The following is a 26,338-nucleotide window of genomic DNA, read 5'->3' as shown; positions in this document are numbered from 1 at the left end:
AAAATCTTAACTCATATTTCAAAATTTATTACTCTATATTTTTTCAGAATGTTGATTCCTTAAGAGGGAGATTTAGGTTAGATAGCAGAAAGCATTTCATAACTGGGTAGTTAATAGCTGGAATAGGTTGTGAAATTTTCCTCTCTGGCAATCTTTGAAAATTGGATAGCTCCCCATTTATCTTTGATGATTTAGTCCACCTGGGTGCACGGGGAACAGGCTTCGTGGGTTTCTACAGTCCCTTTCAGCCTGACTTATCATCACCTTCGTTCATCATAAAGCCTTTCTTTAGCATCTAATTAGCTCTGAATTTTGTGTCCAAGTTGGTGGAAGAGCACTACAGGATGCTTGTTTTTGCTTTCTAGGAATTTAAAGTCTTTAGTAACGCAGAGAAGTGATTCCTCCAGTATATGCAAATGAATAAATAAATACAATGAGCCCCATAACAAATGGGATGATGCCACCTGTGCCAATTCAGGATAAGTGCCCTGGGCATGGGGAGCAAGTAAGCGGATGGAAATGGTGGGATTTGAGGAAAAGAGCAGATTTCTATGCCCTCAGCTTTTCTCCAGCTGATGTACAGAAGATGAGAATGTTTAAACTTTTAAGACAGGGGTATGTGGTGAAGGGCAGGGGCAAAGGGGAGAGTGGCAAAGACGACAGGCCTTCTAAACATGTGCTGAGAATCTGAGACCCTTCGCAGGACTGGAGGAAAGCTGACAGATGGGCTGTTTCCAGACTGTGGAAGAAAGAAGGCTTTCAAAGAGGGGGGATCTCAGAATGGAACAAAACCAAAGAGCGGTTAAGAGGGATGAGACGCATCGCCAACCTTGGTTCTGAATTGGGCAGCCAAGGTAAGAACGTCAGCCATATCTTAGGCAAAGGACGTCAGAGGACAGTGAAAGGGCTAACACAGTGGATAGTCAAACAACACGGGCAGCAACAGCATTAAAGATTACCTGAAGTTAGAAAAGGGTCACAATAATAAAGATCGACCTCACCTTTTCCCTTCAACCACATACAGAGCAGGATTCTCTCAACTGTGGCACTATTGACATTTGAGGCTGGATCATTCTTTGTTGTACGGGGCTGTTCTGTGCACTCTAGAATATTTAGCTGCATCTTTGACCTCGACCCACTCGATGCCAATAGCATCCAACCATTCCACTTGTGAAACGAAAAATGTTTCTCATGTTTCTAGATATTGCATAATGTCCCCTGAGGAGATGATGGGAGAAGGGGGGGTGGGTTAAAACTGCCCCATTAAAAAACCACTAGTAATAAACAATTGAAAATAATTTAACCAGAAAGAATCTGCCTCTCATTAACATATTTGTAAGAAAAACAAAAGAAAATCAACAAATCCAAATGTCACTGCATGCACAAAGAGAAAGCCAAACTGGATTAAAATCCTCTAGAGCAAAGATTTCCACCTAAAATGTGTTTGTATCTCTGAGGACCCATCAGAAAACACAGCTGTGAGTCCCCATTTCAACTAAGTGTCAAATAAACAGATTCATTTCTGTGAATGAAATCTCTGATCATGTGAAATTACAAATAGTCTTGGAGGAAAAACATTTTAAGGTATTATTGGTCCTTCATACCTTGGTGTAAATGAATAGATCATCAGAAACTTTCAGAGAAGCAAGTACTCTCGTTCTTGTTTTGAGAAATTAAGATAAGTAAGCAGGATATCATCTCTTGTATTTAGTTCTACCCTTGCCCTTCAACAGTCTCTCCAGGGTCACTAGGGCTGAAAGCGTGGAAACTACATTTCCCAGAATCCTTTAGCAAGACTTTTGTTTACATTGTGCCAGTAAAAGTCATTCACAGAGATGTGATAGAGCAAGAGAGAGAAGACATTATTCACTGGCAGCAGCAGGAGTCAGATGTGTGCGTGTCAACAGATGATATACGCAGAGTTTTGTTGGGATCTTCCAAGCACGTTCCTGAGAATCATCCCATTAAGTGCTGAAGGCTTAATGGGAAGAGATCAGATACTGGTTTCTTGCCTTCCCTGCGCTTCCTAAGTTCTTGATATTAGCAAGGTTTCCTTGACCTTCACTACCTAATTCCACTAACAGTGTGAGAGCAGGTAATTCTCTATATTCAATCCCTTCCTGCTCACTACACCTAAAGTGGTTTCTGCTTACCTTACTCAACCTTGACTCATACATGGATGAAGCCTCAAGATAAGGGCACAGGAGACCAGGGGAGTTAGAGACACCAAACAAGAGCATCACCATGAAGTAGAGGACACTGTCATTGTTTCCTAAGATTGCCACAACAAAAGAACCAAAAATTGGGGGCCTAAAAACAACAGAAACTTACTCTCTCACATTGTGGAAGCTAGAACTCTGAAATCAAGGAGTCAGCAGGACACTGCTCCCGCTGAAGGCTCTAGGGAAGAATTCTAGATGAATAATCTTCCCTTGCCTCCTCCTAGCTTCTGGTGGTTGCCAACAATCCTTGGCATTCCTTGGTTTGTAGCTGCATTACTCCAATCTCTATTTCCATTGTTACGTGGCCATCTTCCCTCTGTGTCTCTGTCTCCACATATCCTTCCTAAACCAGTCGTCTTGGACTACAACCCCTGCTAATCCAGTAGGACCCCACCTGCAAAGACCATACTTCTAAATAAGGTCACATTCACAGGTACCAAGCCATGAAGTTTCGGGGGACACTATTTTACCCAGTGCAGGCATCAAAGACCAAATGTGCCTCTTGCTTCCTCTTTCCCAAGGCAAGTCCTGCCATAAGGGCTGATGCACTAAGCATCATGGTAAGTATGCCCAGCATTGTAGGAGATGTAGTATTCTTAGAACTAAATCTCCAAATCAAATGTGAATGCTGTCCCCCCCACCCCAAATGTTCCCTATAGGTGAAGTTATTCCTCCTGAGGGCAGGATGCTTACATAGCCACACAAACTACTCCTCCACATAGGTGATACATAGGGTGATATAAATAAATATTGTTCAGTGTATTCATTCAACAAAAACATTTTGTCAGCAACATGCATTTAGCTCCAAGCTAAACCAAAGAAGAGCAAGAGACTGTTTAATTGCTGATGCAATCTCAATCATTTTCATACAATTGGAGATGAATATAACCTCGGGTTATTTAAAATGTTGCATGTGTACTGTCAATAAGATACATAATATGTGTGTGGGCCAACTTCTCTGCAAATCTCTCATCAGTCAGGAGGATTATAAGAAAAATCTGGCACCCAAAAGGAGCTGCAGTTTGGCAGGCTGTAAGGAAATGAGGATTATAGCCAGAAACAATGGCATGAGAGGGGGAAAACAAAGCAAAAGAAAAAACACCCAGATCAGAGAAAGACAACAAATCCCTAGGCAATAATCAATACCTAGGTGAATACTTATGGAATAATATAAGTCATGAGGATGTTTATTATCTCTTCACAACTGTAAAATTGGGGAAAGAAAAAGCTCTGTTTAATTTTCAAATCAAGTCTATAAATAAGCACACGAACCCGAGGGGGTTGCATGAACTTGGAAACATCTATTCGTTAATAACTGTCATCACACACAGCAACGGGAAGCACCTTCCCTTCTGACACACCGTACCGACCCACTGTCCTCCCCTCTCCCACCCGTTTTTTCCCTACTGTACTGAGAAAAGCACAGACAACATTAGCAACTTCTTGGCACTTCATTTATTGAGTGTCAAAGCTAAAAGCATCACTGACATGCTAGGTACCTTGGTTTCATCACCATCTCTTATAAGTGGGAATATTTCGGGCCTGAAAACAAAGCCATCCGTTGGAGGACCAACCAGAAATAGCAGGTTAGCAAGGGGACTGCCAACCACCCCACCACATTCTCTGGTCACTGCTTTTGCTGCTGTTGCTGAAGGATTTGCTAAAAACATGACAGGAGGATTAGTGATTGTTTTTCAGTATAGAAGTAGGGTTGTTGTTTTTTCTGATTATATATAAAAAAAATTACACACTCTTTTAGACATGCTGTGAAAATACAGAAAAATAGAAAAAACTACAAAAAAAGAACATACAACCTTACCATCCATAGACAACTAATCATTTTTCTGTTCTCATTCCAGACTTTAATAAATACATACACTAGAGAAAAATTTGTGTTTTAAGAGAAAATTATGCATTGCTAAGGCTCTCCACTTTAGAACACACCTTTGCAAGTTATCTGATACAAGTGTGTGGTAGCTGCCTACCTTTCATTGCCTTTGAGCTATTTTGCAACTCTGTAAGTTGTAGATAACTTAGAGCAATGCAAAATAATTCTCATCTATAGATGTAAATAAATAAATTCAGTAAGGCGGAGGTGCGATTGCCTCCCTTTCCTACTGTTGAAGAGTCCATTTTTGCAACCATTTGCAAATCCATTTCAATATTCCTGATCCATACATGTGCCGGTTTTTAGATCTCTTTTGAATCATTCTAACATCTTACCAGTTCCCTCACTAACAATGAGTTATATAAAAATCGTTAACATGTGCTCATTTGATATCGGTATGAGACTCATGATTTTACTTTGTCTTGAAAATCACACTTTAACGCACATGTTCTTTATGTAATCCCACGATAACAATTTCCTTGTAGCCTGATTTGCTCTTTTAACAATACATCAGAGATCTTTTTCATGATGACTAATATAGATTTGTAATGAATACATATTATTCCAACTGCGTGATTGTTCCATACTAATGGATATTTTGGTGGTTTCTAATATTTTGCTCTGGTGAACAATACCACAATGAACATCCTTGAACAAAATTGCACACCTGTCCAATGAATTCTTTGTGCAGGTTTCTAGAAGTGGAATTGCTAGGTAAAAATGCCTGCAAATCTAAATACAGAAACCTGTTGCTGGCAGGCTGTACACTAGTATACTCCTGTGAACATTACGTGAGAGGACCCATTTCTTGTAGGGTAGCCAACTCAAATGCTGACAAGGCCAGGCAGGTAACAGAGAGGTGTTACTCAGGCCCTGTGCAAGACCACAGAAAGATGACTTATGATGGGAACTGAAGAGTGCTCACTGCCTGCTCCAAAAGGCATTCAAAAATGAAAACACAAACAGACACACACACACACACACACACACACATTTTCCTAAAATTTAAATTTATTTATTTTATTGAATGAAGACATATTAGTGAGAAATCTAGCCTGGCATTAACTTGTTTAAATAAAAAGCTCATTCTGTGAGATGCATTGCTACTCATGTAATTGACAGAAAAAAATCATCCAGCAAGCTGTATTCCCTTACAATCAAATAAGGAGACACAAGGAAGGGAAAGGAGGAGCAGCCATTATGGTAAGACAGAATCAAACCCAACAAACCTGCATCTATAGTTGAATCTTCAATCAATACACAGTCTCTAGAAACAATCTAAAAAAACCATTGAGATACAGGAAACAACTTTTTTTTCATCTTCTGTTACTGGTATATGTTGAGTATTATATATTTTTTTCTTGTTTTTATTAGTTTCAGGTGCATAAAACAAAGTAATAGTTAGACATTTATCATTTATATCCCTCACACTGTGTGAACCCCCTCCCCCCATCCACTATCCCTCTGACATCGCACAGAGCCATTACATTTCCACTGTCTCTATTCCTAATGCTGTGCTCCGCTTCTTGTAAGTGTATACATATATATGTATATAAAATTACAGCTGACATTCATTATTGTTCAGCTTCAGCTTCAGGTGTACAGTGCAGTGATCAGGCATCTACATCATCCCTGAGGTGGTCTCCCTAATGAGACAAGTGTCCATTGGATACCCTACAAAATCTTTACAACGTTATTGATTACATTCCCCAAATTAACTTTCATAACCCCGTGGCCATCTTGTGGTTACCGATTGTGCTTTCTAATCCCCTCACCTTCCCCCTTATCCCCACCCCCCCTCCCATCTAGCAACCCTCAGTTTTTCCTCTATGTCTCTGAGACTGTTTCTGATTAGTTCATTCATTTATTCTTTTCTTTAGATTCCGCATATAAGTGAGATCATACGGTATTTGTCTTTCTCTGTCTGACTTATTTCACTTAGCATAATGTTCCCTAGGTCCATCCATGTTGTTGCAATGGTAAGATTTCTTTCTTCTTTATGCATAATACTCCATTGTATAAATGTACCACAGTTTCTTAATCCAGTCGTCTACGGATGGGCATTTCGGTGGAAACATCTTTTTAAAATGCTGTAACTCATGGGAGGGGGTTGGGGTGAGTGAAAAAGAACAAATCGGTTGTTACACAGTAGTCATGGGGATGTAGGGTATAGCATAAGGAATATAGGCAATAACATTGTAATAACTGTGTACGGTGTCAGATGGGTACTAGATTTATTGGGGGGATAGAAGGGAGGGTGAAAAAGGTGAGGGATTAAGAGGTACAAATTGGCAGTTACAAAATAGTCATGGGGATGTAAAGCATAGACAATATAGTCAATAATATGGTAATAACTATGTATAGTGCCAGGTGGGAACTAGACTAGTCAGGAGGGTCACTTCTTAAATTCTATAAATGTCTAACCACTATGCTGTACACCTGAAACATATATTGGATGTTAAAATAGTGTTTAAAAACTCGAAAAAATAACTAAATAAAAAACAAACAAACAAAATAAATAAAATGCTATAACTTATATTTATAAAACTCAAGGGGGTTCAATACATCCATCTGGCAACCTTATCCCATTCCTTCTCACCCCCCCCCCACATAAAACATTTCTATCCATTTATTTCAAAACTATCATTTTTCCCTTATAAATGAGTCAGAGTAATTTGAATCTTCAAGGATTCTGTGAATTTTATGACCACAAAACTTGGAGAAATCTGCAGTCTAATGGGGATGACATTTGAATATGGCAAGAGAGTCAAAGAAATGCTAAACCAATCAAACTGTGAAGGAAGTCACATATCTCCTTGGGGGAGGAAGTCATCTGTGAGTAGATGGAAGAATTATGCAAAATGCCACTTGAATCAAAGGCCTCGCTACTCAACTGTGGTCTGTGTACCAGCAGGTAGGCATCACCTGGGAGCCTGAGAGAAAGGCAGGTCCCACCCAAACCTCCTGAATCAAAATCTTCATTTCAAGGAGACCCCAAGTGATCCATGCGGACATTAGAGATTGAGAATCACTGGTCAAGAAATAGGGAGAATAACAGTGGTTGGTATTTCTCATCAGTGTCACAAGGATAAATCAAGACCAGTGCTGTGCAGCTTGGCTGAATTACAAACTGGGTGGGAACTGAGATGGGAACTTCAACTTGCCTTGGTGAGGATGATGTTTTTCCTTATTGGATATCTTTTAACTCAAGAAAGGTTTAGAATCAAGTATAGAAATGATAGAATAAATCAATCCCAACGCATTAGAGTTAATCTGTATATACTTGATATAATAAGTACTTTATATTATTTAACAGACTTTGGTATACGGAATGTCTAATAGGTTAGGCTTGGAATTCTAATTTAAAATGTGCACTTGAGGGGCGGCTGGTTAGCTCAGTTGGTTAGAGGTGATGCTCCTAACACCAGGGTTGCCGGTTCGATCCCCACACGGACCAGTGTAAGCTGTGCCCTCTACAACTAGAGTGAAACTACTGTACTTAGAGCTGATGGGTCCCGGAAAAACACACTTAAAATAAATAAAAGTTTTAAAAACATGTGTATTTCAGTAACTGCTTTAGATCTCGGTTTAGACATTAAAAGTTTGTAGATGGGGCTGAAACATTTAAGAGAACAAAACACTTGCATGTCTAAGTTTAAAACATTAGCTTTATAAGAGTAATGTCAATACTTGGAAGGGTTTGCCAGACAATTGAAGAACTTTAAAAGAAATATAGAAACGCCATTTTAAATGTTTCAGGAGATTTAAATATGTCTTTATAAATGTGACTTTGAATTTTGCTAGATTAAAAAAATTTTTAAATGACAAGCAGGATTTTGAGTATATAACTTTAATATATTGGACATCAAGTTAGTTCAAAAACTTGCCCCTTAAATAATCTTTTCTGTGTATAAAAGTCACTCTCAACACACATGCAAGAAAATCACATTTATGGCCAGATCTTGGATAAAAGAGGAAAGGTGGCATTGGGAACTTCTGTTTCATGCCCAAATTGTCCCTCTTCTGGGTATCTACCAAAAAAATCTGAAAACCTTTATCCATAAAGACAAGTGTGCTCCAATGTTCATTGCAACTTTATTTACGGTGGCCAAGACATGGAAACAACCAAAATGTCCTTCGATAGATGAATGAATAAAGAAGTTGTGGTATATATACAGAATGGAATACTATTCGGCGGTAAGAAAAGATGAAATAGGACCATATGACAACATAGATGGATCTCGAGATTATAATGCTGAGCGAAGTAAGTCACACAGAAAAAGCAGAGAACCATATGATTTCACTGATATGTGATATATAAACCAAAAACAACATAAGAACAAGACAAACAAAAGAGAAACAAAAACTCATAGACACAGACAATAGTTTAGTAGTTACCAGAGGGTAAGGCGGGAGGGGGGTCGGAGATGAGGGTAAGGGGGATCAAATATATGGTGATGGAAGGAGAACCGACTCTGGGTGGTGAACACACAATGGGATTTATAGATGATGTAATACAGAATTGTACACCTGAAATCTATGTAACTTTACCAACAATTGTCACCTCAATAAACTTTAATTGAAAATAATAATAATAATAATAACTAGATGCAGGGCTTGCTATCAGCATTACCCGAGTGTTGCGCTACAAATAGAAACGTGTGAGAAGAAACAGTATTCCCTCCGAAAAATCCATCCAGCTTTTTTTTTAGCACGCCTCTGCTCTCAATAGCTTTTATGCCTCAGAGAATCTAAACTCCTGGGACTTGAGATGGAATTCAAAAATGTTACAATTATTTTTACAATATTTTCTTACATACTAACCTACATCATACACAAAATTTCCAAATTTTATATAATGGTACTTTAGTAAACACTAACAGTCCCCCACTTCTTTCCTTACACCTGTTACGTGTCCAATCGATAATAGGGCAGCTATCCCCAATTTTTTAAGTGCCTCTGTGATTAACCTGTATAACTTTGTATCTCACCTCTGCTAGCTTCTTGTTATAACTGGCACAAAACAGTGATATGAATATGGTTACATAAGTTCATTTTAACCCATATCCTAAAGACAATTAGGTTACATTTAAAGGCCCCTAATGAGGAATCCAGGTTTCAGAGGCAGCCAAGGCAAGCACTTCAAATGTGTTATCTATTAGGTTGGGGCAAAAGTAATTACGGTTTTTGCAATTATTTTTAACCTTTTAAACCGCAATTACTTTTGCACCAACCTAATACATCTGCACCAGAGGGTTTGTTAATTAGCATAAGCGGTGTTAGCAATCATTTTTCATTAAAGAAATGAGTGGTGTTACAGAATTGTGGTCACCAGGAAGGCTATACAGACCCTATTGCATGAGAAAAGAATAAGAATTGGGCAAAACCAACAGCTGTATACCCAAAAGTAATACTCTGAATTCTGCCATAGGATTTGGTCTTGAGCCAAATTTCTCACCTTCACCCACCATCCACTTGACAGAGGACTCTGTGCCTGGTACAGCTGAACACCTCACACCATGTCTGTTTCCAAGAGAATTCTTGGGGTGGGTACTGCACAGGGGCTTCCCTAACTTCCCAAAGAATAGAGAGTAGATCTGTTCTTTTTTTTTTTTTTCTCTCATTTTTATTCTTTCTTTTTGCCATATCACTAATTAATACCTATACAAATGCTGATCTGAGACTTGCTTTCATTATAACATTGTAAAATACCACCCACTAGCCAGGTCATAGAAAAAAAAGATATAGATCTCCCCACCTCTATTTGTCAGACTTTTACCAAAGAAACAGACAATTTTTAAATCATCCAATTAGCATAAATCCTCTTACAAGGACTCTTTCACCAGTTATTTCCCACTGACCTGGGGCCCTATTTTCTCCAAAAGGCATATATGTCCGTTTCAATAATCAAAGTACCACACCTAGATGTTTCTGACATTAAAGAAATGTTTCATAATATTTTGGAGGAAAAATAGGAGTTAGTTACCAACAATTCAGGAAGACCATCAAGCCATATTCAAAAAATGACAAAGCTTTCAAAGTCCATAGATTTACTTTAGAAGATTATGTGCTGCATCTAAGCCAGGCAGTTAGCACAATTGAGAAAACCATCCAGCAATCCTGAGATGGACAAACAGGTATAAAAACATAAGAACGGATTTGAAACCAGGCAGAAAAGTTCCCACTTTTCATATCTGACATTGTTCTCCACCTCCTGCTGGCTTTGTTCTCGTTTCATACTATGTTTGCCAATGCCTTAAAAGGAAACTGCAATTGCGCAGGCAATATTTTTAATCGGGAACACTCACTATATTTTTTATCATGAGAAAATGTTCTGAGCTATCTATCCATTAAAAAAAAGTCAGATAAACAGATGTGCTAATGTGTGGTGCCTTAACACCGTCCACCAAGTTCTTCCTCTGTTGTGTAGGTAGACCTTCTTCTAGAGTAGAGGTTCTTAAAGTGTGGTCCCTAGACCTACAGCCTCAGCATCATTTGGAAACTTGTTAAAAATGCATATTCTCAGACCCAACCAAAAACCTAATGAATCAGAGGCTCTGGAGGTAAGGCCTAGTAATCTGATTATAACAAGGCCTCCAGGTAATTCTGATGGACACTAACATTTGGGAATTACTGCTCAATATCGGGCACATACCCTGTCTCCCCAAAAATAAGAGCTAGCTGGACAATCAGCTCTAATGAGTCTTTTGGAGCAAAAATTAATATTAAGACCCGGTCTTATATTATATTATAGTATATAAGACCCCGTCTTATATTATAGTAAAATAAGACCGAGTCTTATATTAATTTTTGCTCCAAAAGATGCATTAGAGCTGATTGTCCAGCTAGGTCTTATTTTGGGGGAAACACAGTACCTAGTTAAACTTGGAAACAGTGACTACAGAGTACGCAAGCTGTCATCTTTAGAGGGAGGGGAAGCAGATGGCAAGGAGGTTCATCCTTCTGTCATGCTTGACTGGCAAGGTGAAAGAGAAGTAATCATGCAAATTCACAATATCCTTCCTAACATGGCATTACACCTCACTCCAGTGTCAATGTGGCTGCCATCTTTGCACATGCTCTCCAGTTATCAGCCACCATTCTACAGGGCGAAGTTTCAAAACACCTGTTGGTGACTAAAGAATACTGCTTCTCTATACCACTACAGAAATAACAAAGGCAGGTTAATTGAATCATCATGAATGTCCATGTCACATGGTAGGCAGTGGCATGGAGGCCAGTCACAGCTATGCCACTACAGGGCACTGAGTCCCCGTTTGAGAATTGTGCATAGAAATGTTGGTTGTGTTTCAAAATGTGATAAAGTTGATTCAACCAGCAGAGAAGAGACGGCTCATTGAAACCAAACCCAAAGCAGACTAATGCCTTCAGGGGAAAGCTCTCTAATATGGAAAGAGTTGATTCATAAGCAATTTTTGGTTTAATTAATTTTTTAATAGACTTGATTTTTAGAGCAGTGTTCAGTTCACAGCAAAATTGGATGGAAGTACAAAGTGTTCCCATATGAACGGTGTTGGTTTTTGTTAAATGCTTTTTCTGCTTCTATCGATATGATGTAATTTTTCTTTTTTAGCCTGTTGATGTGATAGATTACATTAATTGATTTTCAAATGTTGAACCAGCCTTGCACAGTTGGGATAAATCCCACTAGGTCATTGTGTATAATTCTTTTTACACATTGTTGGATTCAATCTGCTAATATTTTGCTGAAGATTTTTGCATCTATGTTCATTGGAGATATGGGTCTGTAGTTTTCTTGTAATGTCTTTGTCTGGTTTGGGTATTAGGGTAATGCTGACCTCAAAGACTGGGTAAGAAAGTATTCCTTCTGCTTCTATCTTCTGGAAGAGATTGCAGCAAATTGGTGTAATTTCTTCCTTAAATGTTTGGTAGAATTCACCAGTGAACCCATCTGGGCCTGGTGCTTCCTGTTTGGGAAGGTTATTGATCATTAATTCAATGTCTAATACTTATAGGCTTATTCAGATTTTTTATTTCTTCTTGTGTCAGATTTGGCAGATTGTGTCTGTCAAGGAATTGATCCATTTCATCAATGTTATCAAATTTGGGAGCATAGAGTTTTCCACAACATTTCTATATTATCCTTTCAATGTCCATGAGATCTGTAGTGATGTGGCTATTTTCATTTCTGACATTAATATTTGTGCTTCTCTCTTTTTTCTTAATTACATTATTAATTTTGTTGATCTTTTCAAGAACTAGCTACTGATTTTGTTGTGGAAACGAAGTAAATTTAATCCAGTTCTGCTACAAAGGAATTTCAGACTTGTTTAGAGAAGACTGACTTGGAAATAGCTAAAATACAATGCGATATGGTTGATAATGTATAACATTTAAGAAGAGCTATTGTAAAATACATGGGAGTACGGAAGGGTAGGGGACGGCCCTATCAAAAACAAAATGACACTGGAATCCAGCTGAGAAGGACCAACAGGAATGGGGCAGACGGGCAAGTGCATTGAAAGCATAAGAACCTGGGTATACTTCTTGTTTATTAATGGTTGTTCAGTGGCTTCTAAAACAGTCCCTCCAAAAATCATATTTACTTAAATTATTGCCACCTTTTCCACTCTAATACTTTCTTTCAACAATTAGAGGAGAGAAAAATTAGGCTGCACTTCCGTTTACATCCATACCTCGGTTTTCCTGTGCTTTGCTTTATTGCACTTCACAGATGTTGTGTTTTTGATAAATTGAAGGCCAGACCCTCCACCAGGAAAAAAGACTATGACTTGCTTTCTTGAGATCCTCGCTTTTTGCAGTGGTCTGGAACTGAAGCCACAATGTCTCCGAGGTGTGTCTGTACAGGTAAGATACATTCAGGTTTTCTAGATGTCCCCCCCAAATAGTCCTCATGTACAGCTCCTTATAGCTTCTGCTGTGCATGGCTTTTGTTGAGATATAAAGGAAAGGTTATGGGGAAAATATGAGGATGTACTGACACATTGCTGGATATACTTTTCTCCCAAAAGTTGGAGAAAAAAGATATCGTGCAATGGTGCAAGTGGAGAGAGAGGGGAATCTACACAAAAAGAGCTATAACATAGTTTTAGTTCCTTTCCAGTTTTCACCCTCTGAATGGAATGGAAGCACTATTATTTCTTTCCCTCTTAATGAAATTCTCTTTTTATCATCAAGCAACATGCCAAAAACACATTTGAGCCTTGGCTGTATTTAACATTTTGTTGTTAGGAAGTCGCTAGTACCAATTTGAATAGCCAAGGTATCAGAATATATTAATGCTGCCATCATCAAAAATGACTTAAGTCCTTTTTCTGGGTTACTACTGTATTATTACATGACATAAAGGAAGACAAAAAAAGAGCACTAAAAAGCACTTTGGGAGATTCCATTAAAAAAATAATAATAACATAATTACATACATTAAAACAAAAGACCCCAAACACTGTCAAGTACTATGAAAGTGAAACAGTAGGAAGAATTAAATCACTGCTTTCTGGTTTGGTAAGTCTGCGTGCTTCATGACACACAGCATTCTATCTTAGCTGGAAGGACTCTAACTCATACGTTTTATGGTCATGGTGTTGCTATGGCTCTTGAGATTTTTGAAAGGTATTTTACATGAAGTAGAGAGTTGAAATTCCTAGGGGTTGAGGCAATTCAAGAAATTGCATGCAAACAATAAAAGACATGAAAAGCGCAGATTACGTGCCTTTAGAATTATTTATGATGTGAGGCCCTGTAATTGTACCTATGGATTTCCTTTAATAATCACTTAATCATCTTTCATATGTGAAATAATGGGCAGCCAAAAACATCATCGCCAAGGCTGCAGATCATCTGTCATTCTCTTTAATCAGACTGGACTTGACAGCCGTGATTTCTTATTAGAGGGAATTTTATGACCCTGGGTAATGGGACTTAAACACAACCAAAATGTATGATTTCTGGTGAATATGCTATAAAGTTATAGTGATATTTGATGAATGGAGCCCCTGGGAATAAACTGAGTTCCTTAAACTACCACCACCATTAGTACTCCATTATTTTCCTTTGTTACTTGTGCGAGGCCAGAACTGCTTACACTTGCAGTGACATTTTAAAAATGACTCAGTGAAATTTTCCCCTTTGAGGTGTTTTCCAGGAGTTGTGAGAATGAGTAAGCCAACGGGCACAAAAGGAGGGGGTGGGCCAGATGGGTGACTAGGGTGGGACTATTGGAAGAGTCAGCTCTGGCGGACGGTCAACTGGTGGGAGACACGGTGTTGTTTTCATCTGGCTGCCATAATTCTTAATGAGATTCACTTGTGGGACATTCACTTTGTGCCCATGCCAGAAAACCAGCCCCAAATTCTGATTTGGTGGCTGTGGGGTGAGACCTGGGCACCACTACTCTATCAAATTTCCTCATTAGTTCTTGGCTCACCCATGGCCAATAACTGCTTCAATGCGGAATACACACACCCTTCATCTAACACATGAAGGGATCTTTTTTCGTTGGAGCTCAGGAGTTCCAGGTTGCCTCACCTGTTTGGCCATAAAATATTCTTATATAATGTGGACCTAAGTTTGGCCATGAGCACATAGGGTGTACTCTCTGATGCCCGGAAGGAAAACGCACTGGCAGAACTCTCATTGCCATGTTTTATACCTCTGGGTGGTGATTTTTATTGCAGTTTGTGTCAAGGCTGAGCACGGTGTGGGGATATTTATCCGTTTTAGTATGTGCGTGGCCAGTGGAGACAAGAACCTGAACTTTGAAATCAAGCTCAGCGGTTGTCAACCATGCAAGGTAGGCATGTTCAAGAATTCACATGAAGCTTAGTGCCATCTCTGCATAGCTAGGCAGACAAATATTTCTCAGGGGCTCCCTCCACATGTGCATTTGTTTGGTATTCAGGATTTTTATTCCTGTAACCTAAAGCTGTGGTAAGTTTTAATTCAGGGTAGATTTTGTTAGCAATCATGGGAAAGTACCTTGGGACTTTTCAAAATTCCAACTGTGCTACTGACTACTTTGGTAAGTGAATACAAACATAAATTATATTTTCTTTCTTTCTTTCTTTTCATATATTTCCTTTATCTGCCCAGGTGCCATGCTCCATTTTCAATATGCAGTCCCAGTAAAGAATAAGTTTAAATTATCAGAAAATTTCGCCTTTCTAATTTTCAGGGAATTAAAAGAGAACATTTTCTTGATTTTTCCCAGGAGACCTGCCATTTCAGAGAAAACGCTGTAAGACTTAATGAGCCAAAGACATGCACCTCGGCCCAACTTTAATTTCTAACTTAGTTCAGGGAAGTCAATTTAGAAAGCTCCAAGAGTATTTTCAATGCTTCTATTTAGATTCTGAAAAACACCAGACTGACGTATATGTCTTTAAAAGCCATGGGCCATGAGTGCCTATCACTGGAAAGACATGTTCAAGTTACTTCTCTGGAAGATAGCAGGAGGCGATCAAGCCTTTACAGTCTACAATTTATATTTAAAATATTCAAGACCAATCAAAGCTAAGTGCAAACCTGTCAGCTGGAAAAATCCAGATATTTGCAGGGAAAATACTTTGATGTAATTAATAGACCAGACTTCAATGTTTCTGTGAAAGATCAGAACATTAAGTCTTCCTTAAAATAGCTCTTGTTTTTCTAAAAGCTTTGGGACACTTTATTCTAGCGAGGACCTTTGTTCAAGATAGGAAAAGAGGCAAAAACAAAACAAACAAACAAACAAAAAACCAGGGGCAGAGCTGCCACTCAAGGGCAGAGCAGGCCCCAAAGCTCTGCTTTTAACAAGAATATAATGTGCTGCTTCCACTACTTCATCTACTTAAGATGCTGAAAATGGAGTTTTCTGCCCCCTAATGAAAGTGGATCACTCTAAAATATCCTCATTGTCTGCCAAGTCCTCCTGTGATCAGTAGCCCAATTTTCTTACTCTCTTTGAGGTTGGGGCCTGGCCAGATGGACTGTGTAAGTGGGTGGGAGGCAGGAGAGGGGTGTCCTGGCAGATAAATGGAGTCAGGCAACGTAGCTACAGAAAGTGGCCAGGGGCAGCCAAGAGCTGGAGCCTGCTCCTAACAGCTCACAAAAGTCAGGTGTTAAAGAAAAGAAAAAAGAGGCAAAAGACTATCATCTTAGACTTTTACTTAATGTGAATTTGTGCCTCATGGATTTGTGGAGGACAAGCCATGCCAGTTTGGGACGGGTATGGGGTGGTTGGTGACAGGTGTCAACCCATGTAAATATATGCCAATGTATGCTTAGCCAAGCATATCAGTAATTGATAACTTGTTTATACTAACAGGAAGTCAAGGCATTCACATCTCATTTTATTTTTCTAAAACCCTACTTGAATGACCCAGAAAAATGTACCCTGTGAATCTCAGCAGGTGTGCTGGACCTAAGGGAAGCAAGCCCTTTTATTGTTTCCATGGTGTGGGCTTACACATAGATACCAGCAATGACATTTGTACAGATGACAAAAAGGAAGCTCAGAGAGGTAAATTTGCCCGAGGAAACATAGCTCACGAGTCTCAGGACCAGGAGTCAAACCCCAGAAATCTCATTGCAGAGATCTTGTGTTGAACTTCTGCCTCAGTACAACTGACTTCAGAAAAGGGTCGTCTGTGAGCTGCAAGGAACTATGGCAGGGCTGGACTATAATTAATTGCGCCTACCTCCCCTGATAAACTGACTCAAATAACATTGTTAGTTAATTCAGATCCCCAAAAGTGTCAAACTTGACAGGAAAATAAGTGAGATCTCACCGGATTAGAATGAATATCATGGTTAGAGAAATTTGCATGAGTGCTGAATCCATTTACAACTACAACTCTCCACGGTCCTGGCACTACCGGGTTCTATTCTCCCTTCCAGGCATTTGACCCATGATTTCACCCAAAAAAAAGTCAAGTTTTGAGCAGAGCTTATTAAACAATGTGCTGACACATATAAATACATACCGTGTTTCCCCGAAAATAAAACTTAGCCAGACTATCAGCTCTAATGGAACTTTTGGAGCAAAAATTAACACGTTGCGTACGGATCACGAGAATCTTCACGAGGGATTTAAACCCCGCCTTACGCAACGTGTTAATATAAGACCTGGTCTTATGTTAGATAAGACCCGATCGTATAGTCAAACAAGACCGGGTCTTAATATTAATTTTTGCTCCAAAAGACGCATTAGAGCTGATGGTCCAGCTAGGTCTTATTTTTGGGGAAACAGCGCATATTTCCCCTCCTAAGAAACTAAACAGAGTTTTAGATGAAAGGTGGGCCTGAAAAATATAATAAGGTTCCAGGGAACAAACTTCACTGCACAAAAATAATTGAGGCAGGACAGTAAGTATTGGATCTCAGAATCTTAACAGTTTTTGTTTTTTTTTTGTTTTTTTTTCAGGGTACAATTCTTTTTTTTTTTTTCTTTTTTTTTTTATTTAATTAGTTTCAGGTGCACAAGACAAAGCAAAACTTAGACATTTATCATTTATATCCCTCACACTGTGTGAACCCCCCTCCCCCCATCCACTATCCCTCTAACAGTTTTTAACAGCTCAGGATAAGAATACAAATGTTATACTGAATATACATGAGACAGAAAAAAGTCTTACATGGATACTTGAGAAAAGAGAATTTAAAAATTTAGCAAACTCTTAGAGCGAAAGGAATCTGTTTACTTACTGTCAAGAACTCTGGATTAAGACTTTTTCTTATTTTGAGTCACTTCTTCATTATCTGTAATAATTGCTGTTTGGTAAACAGAGTAGACATTTATCATTGGACCACGCTGTATCCATTCCCACAATTCTTCAAGTAACTCCAACATGTTTTTCATTTTGCAACTATCCCTTTCTCTCTTGGTCCTTATGGTTTGAGTAGAGTTGCCTCTACTCCCAGCCCCTGGGGTAGACAAGTCACCCAGACCTGGCCAAATGGAGTGCCACCATATACAGAGGGTGCTCCAAAAATGTATACACATTTTAAGAAAAGAAAAAAACTGTACTAAAATTGTAATATTCAATATATACCAAGAACAAAATATAAATACAAGTCATGTGTATACTTTTTTTTTTGGCACCCCCAGTATTTGGATTCAGAGATGAGAAAAGTTTATTAGAAATTATCTGGTATCATTTGCTGGTGTCACCAGGGTAGAGGAACACTCTTTTGCAGCTATAAAAATACAAGCCTTGAGCTGCCAATGACAAAAAGCTGTCTAAAAATGAAGCTAACCTAGAGATAAATAGATCCAAGTCTGAGGCAGACAATAAACTGAAGACAGGGTTGGCTTCCAGGCAAGCAACCTGTGAAGTTTCATAGGGCCCTGCACTTGGAATGGCCCCAGCCTTGGTTTAATGCTCTGCTGTTGCCATTTTGAAACTTGTAACAATTTTTGACCAAGGGACCCTGCATTTTTATTTTGTGCTATGCCCTACAAATTGTGTAGCCAGTCTTAACTAAAGTCTTCGATAAGACCTCTGGATCCAGTCATGTCTGAAAATCAGACCTGTCGTGAAACTTTTCGGCTATGTGAGCCAACAGATTCTTCTTCTTTTTTTATTTTTTATTTAAGCAACTTTGGTTTGAGATTTCTCTACATGCAACTTAGATCTAATCTGATAGTATAACTATAATTTAGACGATTATTTTTCCAAACTTCTACCCAGTTCTAGAACACATTCTTCAACCAACTCATGGATAATTATCCCTCCTTTTTCTAAAACCCTTCATTCATGGAACACTATCTACTTTGTAAGGTAGCCCATTTTGAAACCACTATAATATTCTTAAAGTTCTCCTTTTATAAAACTTATACCTATTTATTCAATTTCTAATCTTCAAAATTACTCAGATAAATCATACATCCTGCCAAACGCCAGGACCTCAAATACTTAAAAACAGATATACTCACACCCCCAAATAATTCACCATTAATAAGTTAGACCCCAGTGCCTTCCATTCTCCTTTTATTCAGTTTCCGAATTCTTGAACATTCCATGCAATATCCAGATTGTCAATATCCAGATGGAATGCAAAGTCCTACAGTGAACTAAAATGCAATTCTTCCTTCCCTGACTTTGGATGGAGCATGTCTATCAACACAGACTGAAATGGCATTACCTAAGGCAACTGGCTAAAGCGAGTCCCCAGCCAACTAAAGATCCCCTAGGGCAGTACAGGTCAACTGTCATCAGGCCAAGCTTCCTCATTTTGCACTGAAACAACTGACCAAGTGCAGGGGCGGACAAACTACAGCTGGAAAACCAAATCTAGCCTATCACTGCTTCTTCTTAAATAACGTTTTATCGGAACACAGCCACGCACAATTTTTTAGATACTGTTTATGACAGCTTTCATGCTACAGTGTCAAAGTTGAGTAGTTATAACAGAAACTGGCTGGCATGTAAAGTCAAAAATATTTATTAACTGGCTCTTTACAGAAAGTTTGTGAACTCCTGATTTAAACCAACAAGATAAGTGTTTATATTTATACTTGTTAGATTTTATTATGTGCATTTGGGCCCTTCATACCAGCTTGTGAGATTTTCTTTAATTCCATCAATACGAAATGTACACATGAACTCTGTTAATTCACAAATGGTCTCAAACATAACTGTATTGTATTCCCTATATGTACGGTCCTCCTAAAATATATTTCAATTGCAATGGGTATTTTAAATCACATAGGAAAATACCCTTCACCCTTGATTTTAATCCACAGCATGGGGATCTAACACTGGCATTACCAGTTTTATCGTTAATTGGACAAGAAATGTCAGAGCGGTAGTTGGACAGAACTTGCCATGTGGATGGAAACATTCCACATCAGAACTATCCAAGATGGTAGCCACTGGTAACGTGGAATTATTGAACACTTGAAATATGATCAGTTCAAGTGAGGAACTCCACTTTTAATTTTATGTAACTCAATGACTTTAAAATTAATATAAATATGCACACATGGCTAGTGGCTACTGATTGGAAAGGACAGCATTAGAGAATTAAGAATACTAAGAAATAGAAAAATTTTATGCTCTCTAAGCAACATTTTCTTTTCCAAGGCTTTCCCAGGGCTCAGCTATAAATGCCTCAAGAGAATTCCCTCATTTGTCTAGTATCCAATACCAACAGATAATGGGCAGGCTGAAGCCATCTTTTCCATGATAATTAATGGCAAATGAGGACTTAAAATCCAGCTCATGTGTGAAAGAATTCTGGTAAAGAAACAAATATACAATTAACCAAGAAGGCTAGGTTAGCAAGATATCATGCAAACTAGAACACTACAAAAGCTATTAAAGAATTCATTAAATATTAATTTTATTACAAATTCTTTATTGAACACAATAAATCCCTGTGTGGATACTAAAGTCTGTGGTTAGGACTAGAGATGAAAGTTGATTTGTTGACCGAGTTTCCATGGAATCAGTGCAAGAAGTGAGGTTGGGTCTTCACTTTGGTGTCCAGTGTCATTTCTCTATGAAGCCCTGAGTTGTCCCCCTCACCCCAATATTTTAGGACATCTCTTTCTTGCAGAAAAATAGTCATTATTGAACGTGGAGTATATGGAAAACTGCCCCTGTTCCACAGGAGAAACTGATGTGTAGTCAGGATTAGTAGCCTCTAATCTATACATCGGTAACTTCCAAATCCCTCTATCTTCCATCCAAATTACTCTCTTGAAATTCAAAAGCATCTACGCAACTGTGGGAGATTACAAAATATGGCCACAGCTTCTTATCATCCTGTGTGCAAAGACCCTTTGCAAGGTGACTAGGTTGCTCCTCCCTTTAAGAGCATGAGTCTATTTCCCAACTGCTCAGACCTGGGTTGGTCTTGTAAATTGCTTGGTCAAAAGATTATAGCTGAAATGACATTACGTGTCTTCCCAAGCTGTGTCTAAAGAGGCCTTGCTGCTTCTGCTTCTGCAGCCTTGGAATGCTGCCCAGAGACCATGAAAGGAAGGAAGCCAATCTAGTGTCCTGCAGGATCAGAGACCCCATGGAGGAGAACTAAGGTGCCCCAGCCAATAGCCGACAGCCTTTGCCAAACAAGCGTGTGAGGCTTTCTCGGACCTTCCAGGATAGCTGCCGTCCTAGATGAATGCAGCCGTATGAATGAGCTCAAGCAAAACCAGTGGTAGAATTCTCCAGAAAACCCACTGAACTGGGAGAAATAATATACTGTGGTTGTTTTAAACTAGTAAGTTTTAGGGTGGTTTGTTATGCAATAATAAATAACAGAAATTCCAATTGTCTGCAGGATATCTCTACTTGCAAGTCTCAGAAGCACATCGAACTTTACAAGCCCAAACTTCCAAGCATCTCCATCCTCTTCCAGGTTCCACACCCCTCCTTGATCCCCCATGCCCAGCTTGGTGGGGCACTTTTACAAACGCTTCTCCGTGTAGCACAGGATATTACAAACACTTGTACCTTCTCCTAGCTCTCAAGCATGCACTGTATTTATGTTTTATACCATGTATCCTCAGCTCCTAGAATAGTACTTGGCACATAGTAGGTGCTTAATAAGTATTCATTAAATGCCAAGTGAATGAATCATACACACATCCAGAAAGCTCAGCTATCTATTAATAGTAACACAGAAACACAAAAATAATTGGGAGAGGTGGATGAGACAGTAAGACAAGAGCTACCCAACCACAACTCAAGAATTTACTCAGAGGCCTAGTTTGTTTTATTTAATGCACATTTATAACAAATCTAGTGACCACGTCATGCAGATGACAGTAGCAATGACCTGAATGCTGGGCAAGGAAGCCTAACTCAAATTTTTTTTTTTTAATCACTCACGGTAGGTAAACTGAGAGGTAACAAAAGTGACAACTCAGAAAGAGAAAGGAGATGAATGAATTTTACTACAACGAACATACAGGAGAGCTGGAATTAAGTGTAGGGCTCTGGGCTATTTGGTGCCTCTTCACGAAGTCCTCACCTAAGCCACCCAACACATCTCAACAGCCAGTAGAATGTAAGTGCCAGAAGGGCAGAGATTCTTGTCTCCTTCACTGCTACAACCCCAGTTCCTAGCCCATCGTCAGCACCAGTAAACGTTTGTTGATTGAATGAACAACCTTCAAGACAATCACGATAGAAAGCACAGAACAAACTGATGGCTAATGTGAGACTGGACCTCAAGAAAAGGTTAAAATATATTCAGTATACCAAGTTTAAGAACACAGGGCAAGAGATAACATTTTGGAAAAAAATTCTAAAATTGTTTTCAAAGTTTGCACACATAATGGGTAAACTTCATTCATCTGAAAAATGTATGAATATGGACTACCAGGTAAGTGAGTTAGAATGTGTCTTTATTTTTCCTTGTATCTTGAGAGCTAGAACTACCCCTTGCGTTTCTCTGTATTTTCCACTATGCTTAGCACACCAGGTATAAACAATGAAACTGTAATGAATATTTTAAACCTTTCATTATGGAGAATTTCAAACATAAATTAGACAATAATTTAATGAATCTCCATGTGACTGTCACTCTGCTTCAATAATCATCCACTCTTGGTCAACTTTAATTCATGAAAACCACTTCTATTTCCCCTCCTCCAATTCTGCAGGAATATTTGGAACAAATAATTGAATTAAGACCTAGTTAATAACTACCACCTATAATCCAGTAGGTGAAATTTCCAGATTTATTTGTATTTAATGGACATTCATTAATAGCATCTTTTCATTACTGATGATTTTATCAGAGTATATGAAGAATAACCCACTTATAATGGCTTCTCATTTTTATTCATCCACAGAAGACCAAATGTGACACTAGAATGATTCATTTTGTTAAATCAATTTTATATTTGTTGCTCTTATTAAGCCATTTTTCTTCCTGAGGATCTGAGAAATACATTTTTCAAACATGACTATGGCAAGCCACATAAAAGAAAATCACTTATGGTTTACCTTTCTCACTAGTACCAGATTTTTCAAAATGCCACATGTCTTTATATTTTCTGTGCCTTTTAGTCAAACTATATATGCCAATTGTAGTTTATTCTAATTTTGAAAATACAAAACATTGCTATATTGCTTAAATTTAGATATTATATTAATGTTAAATGTTTTGAATATTTGAAGCCAACTTTAAAACAGATATAACATCAATCACTGTCTTGAAATACAGTTATACAGGGAAGAAAAATTATCTTGTCTCAACTATGATATTTTATGATCTAAAAATTTCATTTAAATTGTTAAATGTAAACTAAACTTGATTTAAACTATAGAGCAGTACCCCTTATCCAAGGGGAATATGTTCCAAGACCCCCAGTGAATGCTTGAAACAACAGATAGTACCAAACACTATATATATTTTTTCCTATACATACACGCCTATGACAAAGCTTGATTTATAAATGAGGCACAGTAAGCAATAACAAAATAACTAATAATAAAATAAAACAATTAGAATATACTGTAATAAAAGTTATGTGAATGTGATTCCTCCCTCCCCCTCTCTTTCCTTCCCTTCTGGTCTCTCTTCTCTTTTCTCTCCCCCTCCCCCGTCCTCTAATTTCTGGACAAAGGAATGATTCACATCTCGGCAGTGAGATTTCACCAGGCTACTCAGAATAGTATGTAATTTAAAATGTATTAATTGTTTGCTTCTGCAATTTTCCATTTAATATTTTCAGATCACAGCCGACCATGGGTAGCTGAGACAGTGGGTAACTGAAACTGTGGAAAGTGAAACCGTGGATAAGGGGGGATTGCTGTACAGATTTTTAACATTACATTTAGTCCTATATTTATACAAACATTTTTTGAGAAGAAAATTTGGGAAAATGAATAAAATTCTTAAACAACTTTTTTTCTTGGTTTGAAAATCAGTGACTTCTCTAAAGAACCTGCTTTATCATAGTACAGGAGGGATGGAATCAAAGGAGCAGGAAGTATTTTGCCCATGGCTGGGTGAGAGGTGTACTCACTAACAAATTTATTTCACTAGCACTCTACTGGTGTGGATCTGAAACTTTGCTTCACATTGGAATCAGCTGGGGCATTTCTCAAAACTTCTGTTGCCCAGGTCACAACCTGGACCGATTAGACTGGATCTCTGGGGACGGGACCAATTTGTGCTGAAGCCAGCTTGGCTCCTAGCAGCTCCCAAGAGCCAATAATGCACATGTCTTCCCAACTCCGTGTTCAGTGACATTAACATTAATACATTGAAACTGGCAGTGATGGGAGTATTTACACCAGAGAAATGGGCAGGCACTATACATCATGGCTCCTTATGTTCCAAGAAGACAATTGTTAAATATTTACAAACACAAGCTAGCATTATCACTGGAGTGGGGACGGGGACACAAGCATCAGTATTTTTTAAAGCTCCCTAGTTGGTTTCAATGTGTAGCCAGTTTGAGAACCAGTGATCTAGACACAGTGAGCCTTAAACATGAGGGCTCATCAGAATTATTTGGAGGATTAGCTAAAACACTGAGTTCCTGACTCAGTGGATCTGGGGTAGGGCTCCAGAAGTAGCATTTCTAACAGGTGAGACTAATGAAGATGGCCCAGGGACCACATTTGGAGAACCACTGGTTCAGGTCATTTTGTGTGAACTAATTAACAAGTGCAACATTTCATCCTAAAAATTCAGAAAAGGCAAAGTAAGCCCAGATAGATCACTGCTAACAACAAAGCTAGGCAATTAAGACTAGAAATTACTAGAAATCTCTATCCATGCCTCTCATGTCCTGCCCATTCCTTATCACTTGCCACCCATTCTCTGGGTGCATTTGCATTCATTCCTACCACCATCTTCTACTGAGTCTCTATTTTATGTCTGGTATGATACGAGGTTAGAAATAAAATATCAGAGAAGGCCCAGTCTACAAGCTTACATCCTGGCTGGGAAGATAGCAACTAGACATTCAAAGCAAGGTCTGGTAATCGTGCCATCATAAAGGATATGCAGCTTGCTTTAAGAGCTCAAAATAAGATAGGGATCAGGGAGTCTGCCCAGAAGCACTACCAATTGACTTATGTTTTTACAAGATAAGAGTCAGGTTAAGTGGACCAGAGAAAGGAAGCGGATAAACCATCCCAGGCAAAGAAACTGCAGGTTTAAGTGCAGAATGGCATATTATAAACAACATATTGATGCCTGTGTGTCTCAAAATTGGGTGGGCATTGAAACCACTTGAGGAACTTGGTAAAAATACAAAGGCAATTCTTATATACACCACCAAGGTTGGAAGCCCACTAACTAAGAGAATCATGACGAAATGTGATGGGCTAGAGTAGTACCAAGGGTCCCTGACAGAAGAAAAAGCTGGATTTGAGAGGAGGCCAGCGCTGGCCAGCAAAGAGTGATGTGAAATTATGTTTAAACAAACAAACAAAAAACACTGAGGGCTACTTCTCAGCCGGGACCGCCATCTTCCAGTAATTCACCTAAATATCTTACACAAAAGGAAAACAGGAGAGCCATTACTCTATGTTCTGTCGGCCTTTTAGAGGACATGGAGTTGTTCCTGTGGCCACATACATGCGAATCTACAAGAAAGGTGATATTGTGGACATCGAGGGAATGGGCACTGTTCAAAAAGGAATGCCCCACCAATGTTATCATGGCAAAACTGGCAGGGTATACAGTGTTACTCAGCATGCGGTTGCCATTGCTGTAAACAAACAAGGGTAAGATTGTTGCCAAGAGAATTAATGTTCGCATTGAGTATATTAAACACTCGAAGAGCCGAGATAGCTTCCTGAAATGTGTAAAGGAAAATGATCAAAAAAAAGAAGAAAGCCAAAGAGAAAGGTACCTGGGTTCACTGAAGCGCCAGCCGGCCCCACCCAGAGAAGCGCACTGTGAGAACCAATGGGAAGGAGCCTGCACTGCTGGAACCCATTCCCTATGAATTTATGACATAAGTGTAAAAAAATATAAGACCTCCACACTGTTAAAAATATTTCTCTTAATTGAGTAGAAGTGCGGTGTCCTCTCCCCCAAAGAAATATTTAAAGAAATAAAAATACTGAGGAATTGTTTATATCTTCTACTGGGCATCTGGACATGGCATTATCCCTGAGAACAGTAAAAAGGCTTTGGTTTCTAATGCAGGGGTCAGAAAACTGCAGGACACCAGTCCAGTCTGGCCCATCACCCACTTTGTACCATGCACAAGCTAAGAATGGCATGTACACTTTTAAATTGTTGGGAAACAATAAAATAATCATTTTTT

The 26,338-nt window shown here is 38.7% G+C and overlaps 1 protein-coding gene and 1 pseudogene across 3 annotated transcripts in view; one reads left to right on the top strand and one right to left on the bottom strand.

Annotated features, from left to right (window-relative positions):
• Window positions 1–26,338, bottom strand: part of FRMPD4 (FERM and PDZ domain containing 4) — a 742,584-nt gene that overhangs the window by 456,286 nt on the left and 259,960 nt on the right. The gene's annotated exons all lie outside the window — the stretch shown is intronic.
• Window positions 25,591–26,027, top strand: LOC109454993 (large ribosomal subunit protein eL21 pseudogene; annotated as a pseudogene).

This window comes from Rhinolophus sinicus, chromosome 18 (genome assembly GCF_057876585.1).
Source record: "Rhinolophus sinicus isolate RSI-liver-muscle chromosome 18, RSI-T2T, whole genome shotgun sequence".
Classification (NCBI taxonomy): Eukaryota; Metazoa; Chordata; class Mammalia; order Chiroptera; family Rhinolophidae; genus Rhinolophus; species Rhinolophus sinicus.
The sequence above is the reverse complement of the archived record's forward strand: the minus strand, read 5'-3'. Positions and strand labels throughout refer to the sequence as shown.